Source organism: Terrapene carolina, unplaced genomic scaffold (genome assembly GCF_002925995.2).
Source record: "Terrapene carolina triunguis isolate 2854851 unplaced genomic scaffold, T_m_triunguis-2.0 Scaffold192, whole genome shotgun sequence".
Taxonomy (NCBI): Eukaryota; Metazoa; Chordata; order Testudines; family Emydidae; genus Terrapene; species Terrapene triunguis.
This window is the reverse complement of record NW_020664543.1, coordinates 10708153-10726153: the sequence shown is the minus strand read 5'-3', so window position 1 is coordinate 10726153 and position 18001 is coordinate 10708153.

The following is an 18001-nucleotide window of genomic DNA, read 5'->3' as shown; positions in this document are numbered from 1 at the left end:
AATGTTCACTTAGACCAGACAGGACCTCACTTTATTTTTTATTTTATTTTTATTAAGTTTCATCCAAATTCCCCCATACACATTGGCCCAAATCCCAATATATTGATCATTAAACCATCTCCTCCACTAGCAGGCAGTGATTGCTCAGGGAAGTTGTCCATAGGAAAATGGAGAATTTGAGGCAAATTAAGGCTATGAGGAACACAGCAAAGAATCCTGCAACCTGAAGTTGGTGCACATGGAGGGTGCTGAGCATGTTACTGGATTGGGTCTAAAGGCCAGAGTCTCTCCTCATTTACATCACTGGGAATAGAACCTGTGACTTCCAGAGCTATAAGATTGAGCCTCTACAGTTTGAGACAAAAGAGAAGCTTTTCCAACCAGAGCTGGAGCCTCCCATGCCCTCCAGGGACTAGGTACAGAATGTGTTGCATAATACACACTGAGTGGGTTACATAAGTCCTGAAAAAAGAGAGCGCTCTGATGCCTTAAAAAGAGTGAAGGTTAACAAACATGATAGAGGGTCCAAATATGGCAAACAAATCCAACTTAAAATGGATTTTAATTTAATACTTATTTACAATTTGCATTTATTCTTATGGTCCAAAATCCAGAAACTCTTTAATTCAGAAAAGGGACCCATTTAATCTAAGTAAGTTGTAAGTAAGAAAACATTTTCAAAATATTTTCTTGTGCTTTGAGTAGCTTTATTTGTTCCAAATGGAAGGGGTTTCTTCTTTCTTGAGTGGTGAAGAATCTCAGGTTAGTTCACACAAAAATTCAGTGTGTAGTGCACAGCAAGGTAGGCGAAAGAGTGAATTATGACAAAGGAAGTGATGGATTGAGCCCTAAATAATTGAAGGAGTGTGTGTCTTCATGTGTGTAATAGAATAGATTGGACTGGGAAACAAGTTGGGCGGGGGGGAACCAAATTTATTTTAATGGGTTCTCTATTTTCTCTTGTCAGAGCAACATTGATTGAAGAACCTTAGTGTGCTATTTTCAAAGGCAGTCTATTCCCCCTCTCAGGTGTGTGTGCGCCTATGTATAACGTGAAGCTAAAATGTGTATATATAGTTGTATACAGATATGTGTATGTTTAATTTTGTTTATTCCATTATGTCTGTATGTAAAAAGACACCGCTCCAAGCCTCTAGGTGCCATAACATAATTAATAATGCAATCAAATCCCAGCAGCATTACAAGTCATTTCACAGGAACTCAGCCAGTCAGATGTAGGCACCTATACAGTCTTCCCTCCCTCCCCCCATGTTATGGGAAGCATACTCTTCATAAACCCAATCAAACAGAGGTCTTGCAGCATGCCTGGAAGGTGGTTTGTTTTTTGTTTTTTATAAAAGAGTGCCCATTCCACACTTTGGGCATCCGTGACAAAAATCTTTAATAAGTTGGTGGCAGCCCAAGGAATAGAACCCAGGTTGCTGGTAGTTGTTCACATAAATGATTGTACCAAGTCAGCAGACTGAGCTAGAAAAGGGTAAATAACGTGACTTTTTTGAAAGCATTAATCGTGCCCACCGTTGAGCACTCTTGAACGGTAATATATTTTTTTCCCTTTCTATTAAATAAATAAATAACTGAACAGAAAGACTCGACACAGGCAAGTTTTTACAGCATCCAGAACTGGGGACAATGAGCACTCAGCTATTGATTTTGTTTCCAGGCTCCCATCAAGCTTCTTGCTCTACTGTTCATTATAACCAAGCCAGTCTTACAGTATTTCAACAATCTTTCCCCTTGAACAGTGCATGCACTTTCTTTTGTGTTTGTTCCATATAGCTTGTTGAAGTCTCGTCTCATTAGTCCACTGCCATAGGCTAATAGGCTGCAAAATTTCAAACATCATAATACAAGCAGAAGCTGTAAAGGGAGCGTGCACCGGTCTGTGGAGAGCATTCTCCTAGGCTCTTCTAATTCCCCAACAAATCCTTAGCTGAAGGGGCTAAACACAACTAGCAATTGAGAGACTAGTTTAGCAAATACAAGAGTAAATAAAGCACTTAGACATTACAACAGTCCCAAGGGTATGTGTGCCAGTGCTGAGCCATCTATGGGCATGTCCCATGAGTTGCTTGACCTGCAAAAGGAGTGGAATGATCCTTTAGAGAGACAGAGGGTATGTCTTCACTCGATCTATCGGGGATCGATTTATCGCGTCTTGTCTAGATGCGATAAATCCATCCCTGAACGCGCTCCCCGTCGACTCCGGAACGCCACCAGAACAAGAGGCGGAAGCGGAGTCGACGGGGGAGACGTGGCCGTCAATCCCACGTCGTGAGGACCCGAGGTAAATCGATCTAAGATACGTCGACTTCAGCTACGTTATTCTCGTAGCTGAAGTTGCGTATCTTAGATCGATTTCCGCCCCCCCAGTGTAGACCAGCCCAGAGTCTTTGTACCAGTAGCCATAGGCGTCTGAAGGAACAATGCCCAACTTAGTTTTTCCATTAAGGGGTGGAGGATGGGACTGTTGATCATATGGTTGATAATAGCACTAGAACTCATTTGTTTGATAATAATTCAGTCTCTGTAACAGGATAACCGATTGACCCTGTGGACTTGTATTTCATCCTAGGGATCAAAACATTTTTAAACATTTGGTATTAATACTGTTATTTTCCTGGTGCTCCCTTATAGTTTAATCATTAAAATATCATAGCAAGTATTAATATTAGGAAGAAGAATACACAGCATGGCTGAAATAAAATGCAGTTCCTGGTGTAAAAAATGGGAAATGACTGCCTAGGAAGGAGTACTGCAGAAAAGGATCTGGGGGTTACAGTGGATCACAAACTAAATATGAGTCAACAATGTAACACTGTCACAAGAAAAGCGAGCGACATGGGATATATTAGCAGGGATGTTGTATGCAAGACAGGAGAAGTAATTCTTCCACTCTACTCTGTGCTGATAAGGCATCAGGTGGAGTACTGTGTCCAGTTCTGAACACCACTAGGGTGACCAGATGTCCCGATTTTATAGGGACAGTCCCGATATTTGGGGCTTTTTTTTATATGGGCTCCTATTACCCCACACCCCCGTCCCGATTTTTCACACTTGCTGTCTGGTCACCCTAAACACCACTCTTTGGGGAAGATGTGGGCAAACTGGAGAAAGTCCAGAAAAGGGCAACAAACATTATTTAAGGCCTAGAAAACATGACCTATGAGGAAAGATTGAAAAATTGAATTTATTTAATCGGGAAAAGAGAAGACTGGGGGGGAGGGTTGGGGGGAGGCGGACATAAATCTTCAACTACATAAAAGGTTGTTATAAAGAGGAGCGTGATTAATTGTTCTCAACAACTGAGAACAAGACAAGGAATAATGGGCTTAAATTGCAGCCAGGGAGATTTAGGTTAGACTAGGAAAAACTTCCTGACTGTCAGGGTAGCTAAGCACTGCAACAAATTACCTAGGGATGTTGTGGAACCCCATCACTGGAGAGCTTTCAGAACAGGTAAGACGAACACTTGTCACAGATTGCCTAGTACTTAGTCCTGCCTCAGTGCAGGGAACAGGACTCAATGACCTATTTAGGTCCCTTCCATTGCTACATTTCTGTGGGTCGATGATGTGTCCTGCTTGTCCTATCAGTAGGATCTGGGACTAACTCTCCTATAGTTTCACATTCTGAATATCTGTAGTCCAGGAGCCTTAACATTCCATCTGTCCTGGAGGGTAAATTCCGTTAAATTACTCTGAGTTCCTGTTTAAATAAAAGGAAAAGTCCTTCCTGCAGGTCAGGCGGGATTTTAATGTTCCAGGACTGTATGTCACTACAGACAGCAAGAGGGGATGGTGAAGCCTATGAGCAAAAGGAGCATTAACTCTGAGGTTTAAAAGTCCAGTCAGTAAATGAATCATCTATCCTGAAGTGTGATTAGCAATCAGAAGAAGACAATTCAAGCAGCAGAAACACCCTCACTAACTAAATGGACTGTCGCATCATTTAACTTTTTTATTGCTGGCAGCAAGCACTGTGTCAGAGACTGCAAGGGAGAAACAAGGGGAGAGGGGTGGAAATAGCAGGTAGCTGACAACTGAAATTATGCTTCTTAGGTTATTGTTGTTCCTGAATCCTGTGGGTTGAAAGGCCAACATCAAAATATTGTGGCTTTCAGAATGTCATAATTATAGTATCTTGACTCATGCTTGTCTTCGCTCTGTGCCTCTGCCTTTGTCTTTCTATTCATCTCTTTAATGTACTATAATTATGTCTTCAGAGTGGATCAATTATCTCACAATAGGGAAACAAATTACCATCATTATCTCCGATTATTCTTTAACTTTTTTCTTTGATCCTTTTCCCTCCCTCCCCCCCGGGGACAAAAAATGTAGTTCTCATTCAGCATGTCTTTGCTGTTCTTTGCATTGTTCATACGTTCAGCAGTAAATCATCTGTCAGCTGTGGAATTGTTCTTCTCTTTACTGTTATTCCCTAGTTCTGCTTATTGTTAGACTCATTGCCTTCTGTATATTCAAATGAGTTTATTAGAAATGCAGATCTCCAATAAGACGGAAGTTCAGAAGGATATAGTGTCCTTTTAATCTCTTAGCTTCCCAGCCAAAGTACTTATGGCAAATTAACACACGCAATCTCCATAAGAATAACATTAGTATCTGCTGGAGTTATTAGTCTATTGTGCCAGTAATCCACAGGTCAAAGCTCCCTAAATCTAAGCTAATGTGAATAGCTAATGGTTCCTTTTGTTCCAATGATTCATGAATTGCCAAATTACTTCATACCCTTCCACCACCAATATAAATATACCTAATGAAAATCACATTTTTTAAAAATTATACTAAGCTAACATGAACAGTTAGATTTAAGGTGACTAAAGCAAAGAAACTCAGAGTTTAAACTTCCAGTGCCTCCTTTACTTTCCCCATTGAATATTACACAGAAGTCACAATGTACAATATCATACTCCCAATCTTGCCTTCCTTTGTGTACCCAAAAGTGAGGTTCAGGCCCCTGAAGGCCAATCCTGCTAGACTTATCTCGCTAAGTCTTCAGCTGTAATCAGTGGGGCTACTTACATGAGCTGGATTTAGTTCATTGTGTGGAAAGGCTGTGAGAAAATGCTTTCCTGTGGTATATTGGTACTTTCCATTTAGGTCCTGACTGCAAGCCATGAGTGAAGCCCAGGTATCCAAGCCTTGCAAAATGGCTAGTTTGAATTTGGTTCTAGATTTCTTTTGAATCACTCAGCCCCATGTCATAAGAACATAAGAGCGGCCATACTGGTCCATGGTCCATCTTGCCTAGTATCCTGTCTCTGACAGTGGCCCATCCCAGAGCTTCAAGGGAAGTGTACAGAACAGGGCAATTATGGAATGATCCACCCATCTTCCACTCCCACTTCTGGTAGCCAAAGGTTTAGGGTCACCCCAAGAATGGAGCTGTGGCCTTGTCCATCTTGGGTAATAGCCATTCTCCATGAACTTATCTAATTCTTTTTTGAACCCAGTTATACTTTTGGCCATCACAACATCCCATGGCAACAAGTTGCACGGGTTAGTTGTGCATTGTGTGGAAAAAAGTACATTTTTGAGATGGCACAACCAGAACTGGGCACAATATTCAAGGTGTGGTTGCATCATGGATTTATCTAGTGGCATTATATTTTCTGCCTCATTTTCTATGCCTTTCCTAATAATTCCTAACATACAGTTAGCCTTTTTGACCGCCGCTGTATACTCAGCAGAGAATTGTCCACAGTGACTTCAAGATCTCCTTTGTTGGGTAGTACAGGTTATTTAGACTCCATCATTATATATGTATACTTGGGGTTATTTTTTCCAGCATGCACTACTTTGCACTTACCAATGTTGAATTTCATCGGTCTTTTTGTTGCCCAGTCGCCCAGTTTTGTGAGATCCCTTTGTAACTCCTTAGTCAGCTTTGGATTTAACTATCGTGAGTAATTTTGTATCATCTGCAAACTTTGCCACCTCACTGAGATTACTCCTTTCCCCAGGTCATTTATGAATATGTTGAACAGCACTGGTCCCTATACAGATCCTTAGGGAACCCAGATATTTATCTCTTTCCATTGTGAAAATTGACCATTTATTCCTACCCTTTGTTTCCTATCTTTTAACCAATCACTGACCCATGAGAGGACCTTCCCTCTCATCCATGGCTACTTAGTTTTTTTTTAAGCCTTTGGTAAGGGCCTTGTCAAAAATCCAAGTTCACTATATTGAATGAATCAGCCTTACTCACATTCTTGTTGCTCTAATTCTAATTAGGGCTGTCAAACAATTTAAAAAATTAATTGCAATTAATCACGAGATTTAAAAAAATCGTAATTAATCGTGCTTTCAATCGGACGGTTAGTAATAGAATACCATTTATTTACATATTTTGGATGTTTTCATCACCACACAGAATACAAAGTGTACAGTGCTCATTTAACATTATTTTTATTACAAATATTTGCACTGTAAGAAAGATAAACAAAAGAAATAGTATTTTTCAATTCACCTTATACAAGTGCTGTGCTGTAGTGTAATCTTTCTCGTGAAAGTGCAACTTACAAATATAGAATTTATTGGTATTATTTTTACTTAACTGCACTCAAAAATAAAACCATGCAACACTGTAGAGCCTACAAGTCCACTCGGTCCTACTTCTTGTTCAACCAATCACTAAGACAAACAAGTCTGTTTACATTTACAGGAGATAATGCTGCCCACTTCTTATTTACAGTGTTGCAGGGGGGCTGATCTTGCTGGGGAGCTCACGGCCATCCCGCAGCCCTCTGGCCACTCCTGGCTCACCAGGGTGCCATTTCAGATTTTCGTTTGGTGTGAGTGAGTGTGTATATGTTGCGGGGGGGGGGGGGGGGGAATGTGTGTTGGAAGAGCACTGTCTCTTTAAGCAGAGCATGCAGGAGCCTGAATGCTTTTTCAGCCAGCAGTAGCTGCTGTCAGCAGCATTCACCCTGAACCAGCAGCAGCAGACAGGCTCCCCATGTTCCCCAGCTCAGCGGTGACTGGGTACATGGGTGAAGGGAGGGGGACACCCCAACATCAGGCCCCCGCTCTGCGAAGCAAACAGGAGGCAAGTTCCGGAGCAGCTTGGCTCCATGGGGTCGGGGAGCAGCAGGAGGAGGGGCACCCCAGCCCTGGAAGTACACAGTGGCACCACCATGAGCACGGGCAGTGGCCCCTCTTGTTCACCCCTAAAGCTGGCCAGGTCCAGCGGGGGGAGGGAGGGAGGGGATAATGCAAGGGGCTGGGCTCCTCTCTCCTCCCTGGAAGGTGTTTAACTAGCTTTCCCAAATCACCACAGCCAGTGCCTCCCTCCTCACCCGGCCACTGCCAAGTCCCATCTCCAGAGGTGTGCGATTAATGCTCATTAAAAATAAACACATTAATTTGAGTTAATTGCATGTGTTAACTGCAATTAATTGACCGCCCTAATTTTAACAGATTGGTGAGGCATGGCTTTCCTTTACCAAAGCTGTGTTGACTCTTCTCCAGCAAGTTGTGTTGAGCTATGTGTCTGATAATTCTGTTCTTCACTATAATTTCTTTACTATAGTTGCTGCCAATTTACCTGGTACTGAAGTTAGGCTCACCAGCCTGTAATTGCCAGGATCTTCGCTGGAGCCCTTTTTAAAAATTAGCATTACATTAGCTACTGTCCGAATACGTTAGACTCTGGACTGAAAAGCTGGCTTTTCGTAACAGGAATTTCTACTAAAAAGTTTGTCATGGTCACTCTTGTGTAAATCCAGCCATTTATTTCTAAGTTCCTGTCTCGATTTTAGGCGGTATCCTTCTTGTTCTGATTACTTTTACCTCCATTTCTCACTGCCTCTGCTCCATCCTGATGTGCTAAAGAACTGAAACGCATGAGAAATGGGCAAATATTGCGGCTTGAAATTAATAATTACCACGTCGGTGTCACGTTAAAATGCTAAAGTGCTGGAGAAATGGGGCATAGAAATACTTAATTTGACAGAAAATGACATTTATGTGTTTAGGAAATTGTCTTAAAAAGTTATTCCTGTTGTTAAGCGGATCCCATTTTAGTTACGCGGGTGTGATAAATAAAAAACTGTGCGTTGCTGGGAACCTTTTAAGAACTGCTGAAGTCAACAAGAGGCAGCACATCCACGTAGAACCAGGTGGTCAACAGTAACTATCTACTACATAGCTATGCTCAAAAGCCATTAAAACCCCAGAACTGAATGCAAAAGTTAATGTTGGGCTTTATTGTGCAGCACTTTATTGGCTTACTGTCATGAGACATCAATTTTTAAAACTGAGATGAAACATAAGATTTGGGGAAATTATTATTAATGGCCCATCGGTTCCCCCAGTCTCTCTGTGCAGAACTCCTTCAGGTGACTACGTTTGAATTTGACACACGGTGTGGCCACAGGGTTAAGTGTGAGCATTTTTGTTGGATTTAAGCTGAGATCAAAAGCTGTATGTTTTTTACTTTTGAAAAAGTGGTGGTGGTGGTGGCTTTTTTATTTGTATTGTGGTAGCACCTAGGAACTGCAGTCCTGGGCCAGGGCCCCATTGTGCTAGGCACTGTACAAGCACAAAACAAAAAAGACAGTCCCACAAATAGCTTACAATGGAAGTATTAGAATGCTCTGTGCCTCATTGCTCCATCCCCTTTATCTAATTAGGTCATTTATTTATATCTTGTGGCAGTCACAGTGCTTACAAGTGAAGATTTTTAATATGGCCTAGCATGCTATTTTTCTGCTAGCCTATCCTGTTTGGCCATAGCCTTAAGGAGGCTGTGTGGTCTAGTGCAGTGCTTCTCAAATTCGGGCCGCCACTTGTTCAGGGAAAGCCCCTTGCGGTCTGGGCCGGTTTGTTTACCTGCCACGTCCGCAAGTTCGGCCAATCGCGGCTTCCACTGGCTGCGGTTCGCCTCTCCAGGCCAATGGGGGTTGCAGGAAGCGGCGCGGGCCGAGGGATGTGCTGGCCGCCCTTCCCGCAGCCCCCATTGGCCTGGAGCGGCGAACTGCGGCCAATGGGAGCCATAATTGGCCGAACCTGCGGACGCAGCAGGTAAACAAACCTGCCCGGCCCGCCAGAGGCTTTCCCTGAACAAGCAGCGGCCCGACTTTGAGAAGCACTGATTTAGTAGATCAGGGGAGAGAGGCTAGTCTTAGAAAGTGAGGTCAGATCACCAGTAGGTTATGAAGCCTATTGTCATTGTGAACTAAGGTCTTTGGTTACTTTGTTCTGATAACTTTTGTTATCTTTGTGTTTGGTTGATTCCATCTCCCCACAATTAGGAGACTAAAGACATTTCATTTTATTTTCCCCCTGATACAGCTGGAGAATACTAATTCCTATACCCTGCCCTAGCTGCTTGGACCTTGTAGTAGATACTGTTAGGAGTACAATGCGGCTTGTGTGGGGAAGTGGGGAGAAACTTCATTATAACTAATATGACTCTCATGAAAGAGACTGAGCATCGGACATGCTTGTTCTGGACCAGCTAGACTAAATAAAAACTGGAACAAACCTCTGACATACAACTGGAAAGTCAGTTGCCTCTGAGTGAATTCATACAACTTTGGAACTTGATGTTTGTTTACTAAAAGGATTGTTTTAAATTGTGACCCATGTCCTATTCTATTGAGTCTTATGCAGTGGAGTTAAAGTGCACTACCGTGTCTTGCATTCATCTCTAGAAAATGTGAGCTCTACTGTGGGTGACAAACTCCTTATACATTATAATACTGTCTTTAATCTATAAACATGGATGGTTTTGTGCTTGTTTTGCCAAGTGCTACTGAGCTGGAAGGTGAGGGACAAGGAGAAGTGGATTATATTATGTACAAGGATGAAAACATACAATGTGCTTTTGTTGACAACTTTCAGGAAAGGGTTCTCCCCAGGAGCGATCTGTGAGCTCCAAGCTTTTGTTCTAGCTGCTGATGCTACTGTGAGCTGTCTATCCACCGAGGTCACCTTTGGAGAAATGTGAAGCAGAAGTAAATTACTTTGTTGGGAAATTAAGCAAGTGACAGTGATTGAAATTGCTACTGCCGTGTAAGTATCAGTGCAACCTCAGGAGTAACAAGTCTGCTTATACAAATGGACATCTTAAAAGATCACTAATCAATAGGTTCCTTGATAAACGACCAAATGATGGAACAGAGGAGAGCTGCAGGAAGTGTGAAAAGTAAATGGTGAAAATGTCAATAGGTATGTAGCAGCTTAGGGATAAAACATTCATTCGTTATTACATAGGGCTACCTGTGAAGCCCATTCAGAAACTACAGCTAAATACACAATGCATCTGCCTGCATTTAAAGTGCCGTGAGCAAAATGATGTGAGCACGCTACACCAATGGGCCATGCAGTGGGCTGGCAGTTTGCTTCTGGGTGATTAACCATAAAGTCCTGAGAGTTTAGAATCTGGCAGACTCAGAAACCGCCTCTCCTCAATCCCATGCTCCATTGCACCAGTTGTGATTTGTTAGAATGCTCCTGCTGTTAATTCCCCAGGGATGAACTTGGGGTTTCTGGAGTTTACTTTAACAGTTGGTCCATTTGAGCCTGTATCTGATTAGGGGTGTGGTGTAAGATGCTACTCTTCCATTTCTCATTCCTTTTTGGGGGGGATTTCCATTCAAGTTGGGTGTGTTTTGTCTCTGTGTCAAGAGGACGTGGGGCAGTGTTAGTTTATGTAAGGTCACTCAGGTACCACAGTGATGGGTATAGAATAATTTTTGTAGTAATAGTAACTTAATTACTGTGATCCAGACAATAACCTGTGAGCAGCACAGATTTTCCACTGCCTCTGAAAAGCGGCAGCCTTGCATTCATCCACCAACAGACAAATTCATGGAAGCATGAGGGGTGGTTTTGTGACCAGTAGATGGAGTCTGCAGTGACCTACTATGGAAAGGAGTAATGCCAAGCAAATTCTGCCATATATTTCTGGTGACCAATGCATTGGAATGTAAATTGTTAAAATTGCTTTGCCTTGTAAGCCAATAGGATTTAAAATGCCCCACAGCTTCTAGATAAGATCTTAGTAGTAGTTTATTTAAGGAACTTTGCCATCAGCTGCTTTCTCCAAATGTACAAGCTAGTTACCAATTTCATTAGACCAGCATGGAAAAACCTACTTTGATGACTGCCGTATGTCAGGTAATGAAGAACAGCCACATCAAAAAAACGTAGAAACATATAAAAGAGGAACTCAAATGAAATTTAAGATCAATGTCCCAAATCTATCCTTGATGAAACTCCTTTGAGTAAGAACAGTTACCTCAGGGAAGCATCTTGTCCAATGCATTTATACTATATCAAACTATCATTAATATCCAATGACATCCAGTGCATCAATACTGTATTATTTATCATTTGTTACACACTGATGCACTTAGCACTGTAAAAGTAAAGGCAGTCTCTGCCTCCAATAGCTTACACTCTAAGTCCCTATATCTGCAATTCATTGCAAAATAGACATATAATGTATGTCAGAATTCCTAAGGTAGCTGAGAGTTCTGTGTTATATCTTCATAAAGCTTCTGGAGAAGTGATATACCTTTCACCACAGAGATGCATGGATTAGTTTTAAAAAAAAACCCAAATGGTAGATTTCAAAGAGGGTCTGTCTCTGCTGATTGTATTTCTGCCCGCATCTTTCCACACCAAACCATCAAGTGCAGCCAAAAATAATATCATATATTACATAATGAGGTATTGTAAAAGCTATTATGAGAGAGACTGAAAAGGCAGACTTCCTTCACACTGGGTTAGGGACCAAACATGACAGGTCTGATTCTTAGTTGCTCTGCAGATTGTGTAGTGATTTACACCACTGGAACACCGTGTGTGGACATGCTACCCGTGAAGAATGATAGTGCTATACACCTGCTTTGAATGTATGGGTGAATGACTTCACAAGCAGAGGGCAATGCAGAACTGGGCCCAACATTTGGTTTTGTTGTTATAAATGTATTCAAGAGGGCCGATTAAACTAATTAGTAGGAATATTCTCCATGTACAATGGTTGTGTTTAAAGAATTAATAGCCTTGGATAAATGAGGATGATAGCATAGTATTTGCAGTATTCCCTAGAATAGGTGTCCTCACAAGTAATTTTATATAGGGACTACTGCACCAATGGAGGTAATGTTATTTAAGGTAAAATGGGAAAGGTCTAAAGGGTGACCCCTGTAGTTTGGTTTCCTGTTTTTTGAGTCTGCCATTATGGCTGGATCTAGTGTCACAGAGACCAAGGTGGAAAAAGAAGCATCAGCCAAACACAGAGCTCATTTCCATCATGCTGCCAGTGCCAGATGTTTCAATTCAGTTCTTAACAAAGAAACCCCCGACTGTGCCAACAACTAAAATAAGATTTGTCAACAGGATGGAATTCAACTTATTACACGCTTGAGCACCCATGAGAAGAAGAGAAGGTGATGTATGATTGTTGCTTCCAGCATGTGGTTAGTGAGGAAGAAACGCTAGCACTTCTGTAGCAGGCAATAATAGAAAACATCTGCCTCATTTTCAGTTCCACTGAGACCGCTATCCAGGATATGTCCTCTGACATAGCTGCTCAGAAGCAGGTCATTCCTCTCATCAAACTCCTCAAGTACCATCTGGATCTGAGAAATGCTTTTTTGGGGGTGGCAATGAGGATCATTATACAGTTCTCCTTTGTGGATAATACACACACAAAAAGATCACGGAGATTGGGACATTAAGGATCTGCAACAATATAAGTGCTACATCATGGCTGCACTCCTAGCCCATCATTTAAAGTTTCACCGTTCTCACTAGACTTAGTAAAGTTGAGAACTATTATGATGTATATGCAGTAACGGGAGTTTCCTTGGGCGTTTTAACTAATATTAATACAGTTTAATTCAGTTTTAACCAATGTATTTCTTTCTCCTTCTGCTGCTTCTGGTCAGTACACTGATGTTCCATAGTGTCAGGTCATTGAAACTGACCCTTTTACAGATATCCCCTGCTTTAATAATAAAGAGCAGAATCCATTTTGAGGGGTAGCATAAAACTCCAGTTTGGTATTTACCCTCGACAACTATGGGTAATGGCTATTTGCTAGATTATCATCATCCGAGAGGTAAAGGCCTTCTTCAGTCTGGTAACTCACTTTGAATAAGCCCTTAATATTCACTTCTTATGATCATACAGGACCAAATTTTCAAAAGCGGCCTCTAAGATTTTAGCATCCCCTATTTTGAGGCACCGCGGACACAATTTTGCAAAAGTGTTGAGTACCCACCGCTTTCGTTGGCTTCAAAAGGAGCTGTCAATGCTCAGTGCGAGAAGTGGGCCTTCCACCATTGAACCCACCTTGGATTTACACCCCCTCTCCCCTGCATAGTGGGGCACAGGCGGCCCTGTGGTGCTAAGTTCTATGCCATTTGTAAGGTGTGCATCCCTTTCACAGTTCCTGAAGAATCTGGTCCCTGGTGCAGTGAAACCACACCAGTCCCACTGCCATGGAATCCACCGTAAGGGTAGTATTTGCCCTAGGTGACGTCCATGTGGGAGTGGAAACAGGAACCTGTGTAATCTACCATTTCAAATCCTATTAGCGGGCCGGCTTGCTGTATGACTGCAAAGGTTGCTAGATATTTTCTCTTTCTTGACTCATCTTTCCAATGCCATGCAGTATGCAAAGCAGCATAGCTGCCATCTGATCACTGCAATGTCATCCGCTAACTGCATTTGTCAGTGGATGAGGAGTTTGCCCTTTTGGCTTGAAGTTTACTTTTTATATGTTTAAAAAAATAGAGTCCTGCAGTTTTCACTGTGGTATGTTCCCAGTTTGTTCTCCATCTATTATTCCTGGTTCCTCTGCACTAACTAAAGCAAGAGTCAAGGGAGATTATTTTTAATTGAGCCAGACTGGTAATCAAGGGAGTGCTATATCTTTTTTTCATGAGTACCGCTTAGAGTTTTAACTAGGCTCGCAGTGCGCGCAGACATTGAGACTTAGAATCCTCCCTCCCAAATGCATTAGCTTGTTGTCAACAGGCTCGCAATTAAGAACAAGTTAAAAATCATACCCTTGGGCTGCCAAAGCACCAGAAAATTTCAAACTGTTTCAAACACAGGAGCCAACAGAGCTACTAGACCAATAAGGCGATAATCAGAATGAAAGCACTGTGAATTTTGCCACTTCAGGGTTAGATTCTGCCTGCTCCTTACGTGGGTGAGCAGTGAAAGAGAAAGGAAGTAAAGAACCACCGTTTCCTTATCGGACCCACATAGGGTGCGGGGCCAGGTAGAACTGCAGTCCTTGCACAGGGACTGCTTCCTAGTTACACCCCCGGGGCACACGGTGGTCCAAAGGGCATGAAGTAGGTGTTGCTATGGTTCTGTCGTCAAGGGATATAGAAGTTTGCATGCTCCCTCATGCAATGGGAAGCATTCTACTTCTGTCTCCACGAAGGAGTATGCCTGCAAGGCACAGTCTACCCCTCAGGAATGTGTCTATTATATCTAGCCTCTTTCATGAGAGCGGAAGAGCTTTGTTGAGCTGTAAAACAGCAAAATGGTGCAGTAGGCTTTCTTATTTTGTTTTGTGTCTGAGTACTCCAGGGAAAAGCAGGAGTAGTAAATAATTCATGTCTTGCTATTAAAATGTTGAATGCTCTGGAGCGGTGTACTTAGGGCTTGTCTATACACACAAGTTGTCCTGCTTAACTATACCAGTGGTACAACACCCTGTAGTGTGGATCCAATTATTCTGCTAATATATACCAGTATAACTACAGTGGGGGTTGAACCAGTGTAACTGTTTTGGTAGTGTAGCCCATAGGGCTAGACTGCTGGCTTGCTTTATTATATTGTGCCTTTATTTACTGATTTGTTGTTTGATTATATTTGGCTTATATTTCTGTATTAGATTATTTTCTTATGTTTGGCTGTAATGCAAGCAACCTACAGGCTCCTGTATCCTTAGCTAAAGCAATTTAGCATAAGTATGTTTGTGACCTTTGGCATAGGCAAATGGCCTACCGGTTACCCTTTTACATTGTGGGAACTGAACGTGTTTACCTAAGAAATTTGGATCCTAACAGTAACCACAATGCACACCACAAGAACATGGAAGTAATGACCCAAAACTGGTTCAGGCCAGAAGTAACAGGTTTCGAGAAGGAGCTAATTGTTATTAACATGTACGAATATGTTGTTGTTCTTATTATATGCGTAATGTGCCTCAGGTGGCACGTGACCAGGATTCATCACCAAATTTGGTCCATGGGTTGGATCATTAGCTTCCCCGGGTTGGGTTGGGTACTGACGGGCAGTGTGATATGAACGCTGATCCATGCCCCCCAATAGGTTATTAATATGTATGAATATTAATATGTGTGAATATGCTCGTCTATAGAGTAAGGGCTCTCCAATATTATGAGGAAATTAGATTTGGGCATGAAAGTTTGGGCACTGATATGAATATTCAGGATACTGCTCAGACTCTATAACAGGGCAAACTGCCTTGTGGAGGCAGTTCTCTCTAGCTTTTTCAAGGTTTTCCAGCTTTTAGCTTTTCCTTCTTAGTTACTTAGCATTTGACCTTTCAGCTGTATTATTCATCATCAATCTCAAGCATTTGAGGAACCCGGACCATCAGATTCATTTAGCATGCCAGAGACGAGGGTGGTCCTTTGTTTCTTACCACCAGGTTCCCAAGGAAGAGTGTGAGAGTGCTAAGCTTTTATAGAGAATCATACCCCCAGAACTGTATTATTTTCTTTTGGTTCTGGTTTGGAGCTTGGATAACTTTTCCACTTATTTTAATAGAAGTCACTAAGGCTGTATTTTGTTCTCAGCATGAGTGCTCCTGCTACACACCCCAAGGGTCCTTGCAAGACTGTATCTCCTGATTCTGGCACAAGAACCTTATCTTCTGATCAGATCAATTGGCAAGCCTATGACATACATAATGTAATGCAATATAAAGCCCTAAAAAAATCAGGCAACTTTAGAAAAATCACACTGAAAGTTATATCTGTTTAAAACACACACACACACACACACACACACACACACCTGTGTGTAGATTTTAGCCTTACTGTCTACTGGATAAAGCAGGGCATCAGGATTCCTGGGTTCTTCTTACCAGCTTGGCCACTGACTTGCTATGGATCCCTAGGCAAGCCTTTTTATCTTTATATTGTTCATTTTACTGGATGGGAGGGTGGTTATTGTTATAAATTTAAATATGATTGACTGTTTCACTGGGGTGAAGATGTCTGTTGGGTGGAATAGGATCTCTGGTTATAAAAGGTGCTGTAAGAGTTATGATACAGAGTAAATATTTTTACATACACTTTCCTTTGACAAAGGGAGAAAGCATTGGTTTCAACATTCCCAACCCACCTCCCAAATCAAGGGCTTAATCCTACAAACACTTATTACTGATCATCCTGTGGGATCCTATTGAACTTCAATTGGGACACCTCCTATTAGTAAGCTGTTTTCAGAACCAGGTGCCAAACAAATGCAAGAAATGTGATCAGAAGCAGCAATAAGATGAGAGATGGAGTTAGGATATTGTTTTTTTGTGGTCAGACTGTAAGCTTTTTCAGGCAGCCCTTTTTGTTCTGTGTTTGTACTGCTCCGAGCACAGCGGGGTCGTGTTCTATGATATGGCTCCAAGGTACTACAGTAATACGAATAATTAATGTCCAAATTACAAAAAGTGAGACCTATAGAAGAGTTCTGTGGAAGCTCAAAAAGTTGTCTCTTTCACCAGCAGAAGTTGGTCCAATAAAAGATATTACCTCCCTCACCTTTTCTCTCTAATAAGTGAATATAGACGTTAGAAAAAGAGGAGTTCCAGTAAGAACCACGACTGTCTTCATCGTGATGACTCAACATGGTAGGTCAGCCAAAAACATGGGGGTAACTAGAGCAGGAAAGTCATACTTTTGGTAGTACAGTACTTTCCGACGAGGTGCTATGTGCCAGAATTTAAAACCCTTTGTTATGCTGAGTAGAACTTCACTCCGTGACTCCGTTAACGTCAATGTGCTATTCATGAATAAGGAAATTGGAATCTGGCCCTATTCCTGGATTATTTGAACCTGTACAGATCTTGATTAATCCCATATTAAACAAGTCATATAAATAAACTTCTCAACTTTCATAAAGCACAAATATGAAAGCACATTATATACTGTGTTCCAGTGTAATGCAATGTGAATGTTACTATTTTGATCATAGCTTGGACACCTAAATACAGGGGTGAAAGCGGGCCGGTACAGCATACAGGTAAGAAGCCAGTACCGGCCCGTACCCACCCGACGTTAAAGTGCTGCCCTGGGACTGGCGATTTAAAAGGGCCCCAGGCTCCCGGCCACCGCCACTGCTACCATGGCAGCAGCCGGTGCCCCGGGCAGTGTGGGCCAGGTAGCGCGGATGGGCTGGCTGGGGGAGGCTGACCCCCACCCACCCCTTTCTGCCCAAGGCCCCGCCCCTTCCAGGGGCCCCCGTACCAGTAAGAATTTAATATTACTTTCACCCCTGCCTAAATACTTGGTTTGCAAGTGTACTTAGATGTCTAAATGATATAATATAAGCCTGCAATTAATTGCTAGTGTGATATTTATTTATTTTGCAGTCATAGATTTACATCTGCAAAAATGAGTCTAGAAATCTGAAATTTTGCAAAGACTTATGCATGTGCTTAACCTTAATCACATCGGTAGTCACATTGGTTACAACTGGGACTACCTGCAGGCTGAAAATTAGCTTTGCTGGATGAGTGCTTCCTTGAACGTGATGTTTCAACTTCTGTATTCTTTGAAAATCAAATCTGCAACTGAGACTTTTATGTACTCTATGGAGACTTGTTGAGGGCATAAATAAAGCCTACACACACACAAACCTAGGTCAAAAGGAGATTTTACAGCAGCTAATTGTATCTAGTATTACAAGTGTAAGCAGAGTCAGGATGAGCTCTACCCTGACATCTGGTGGTGAAT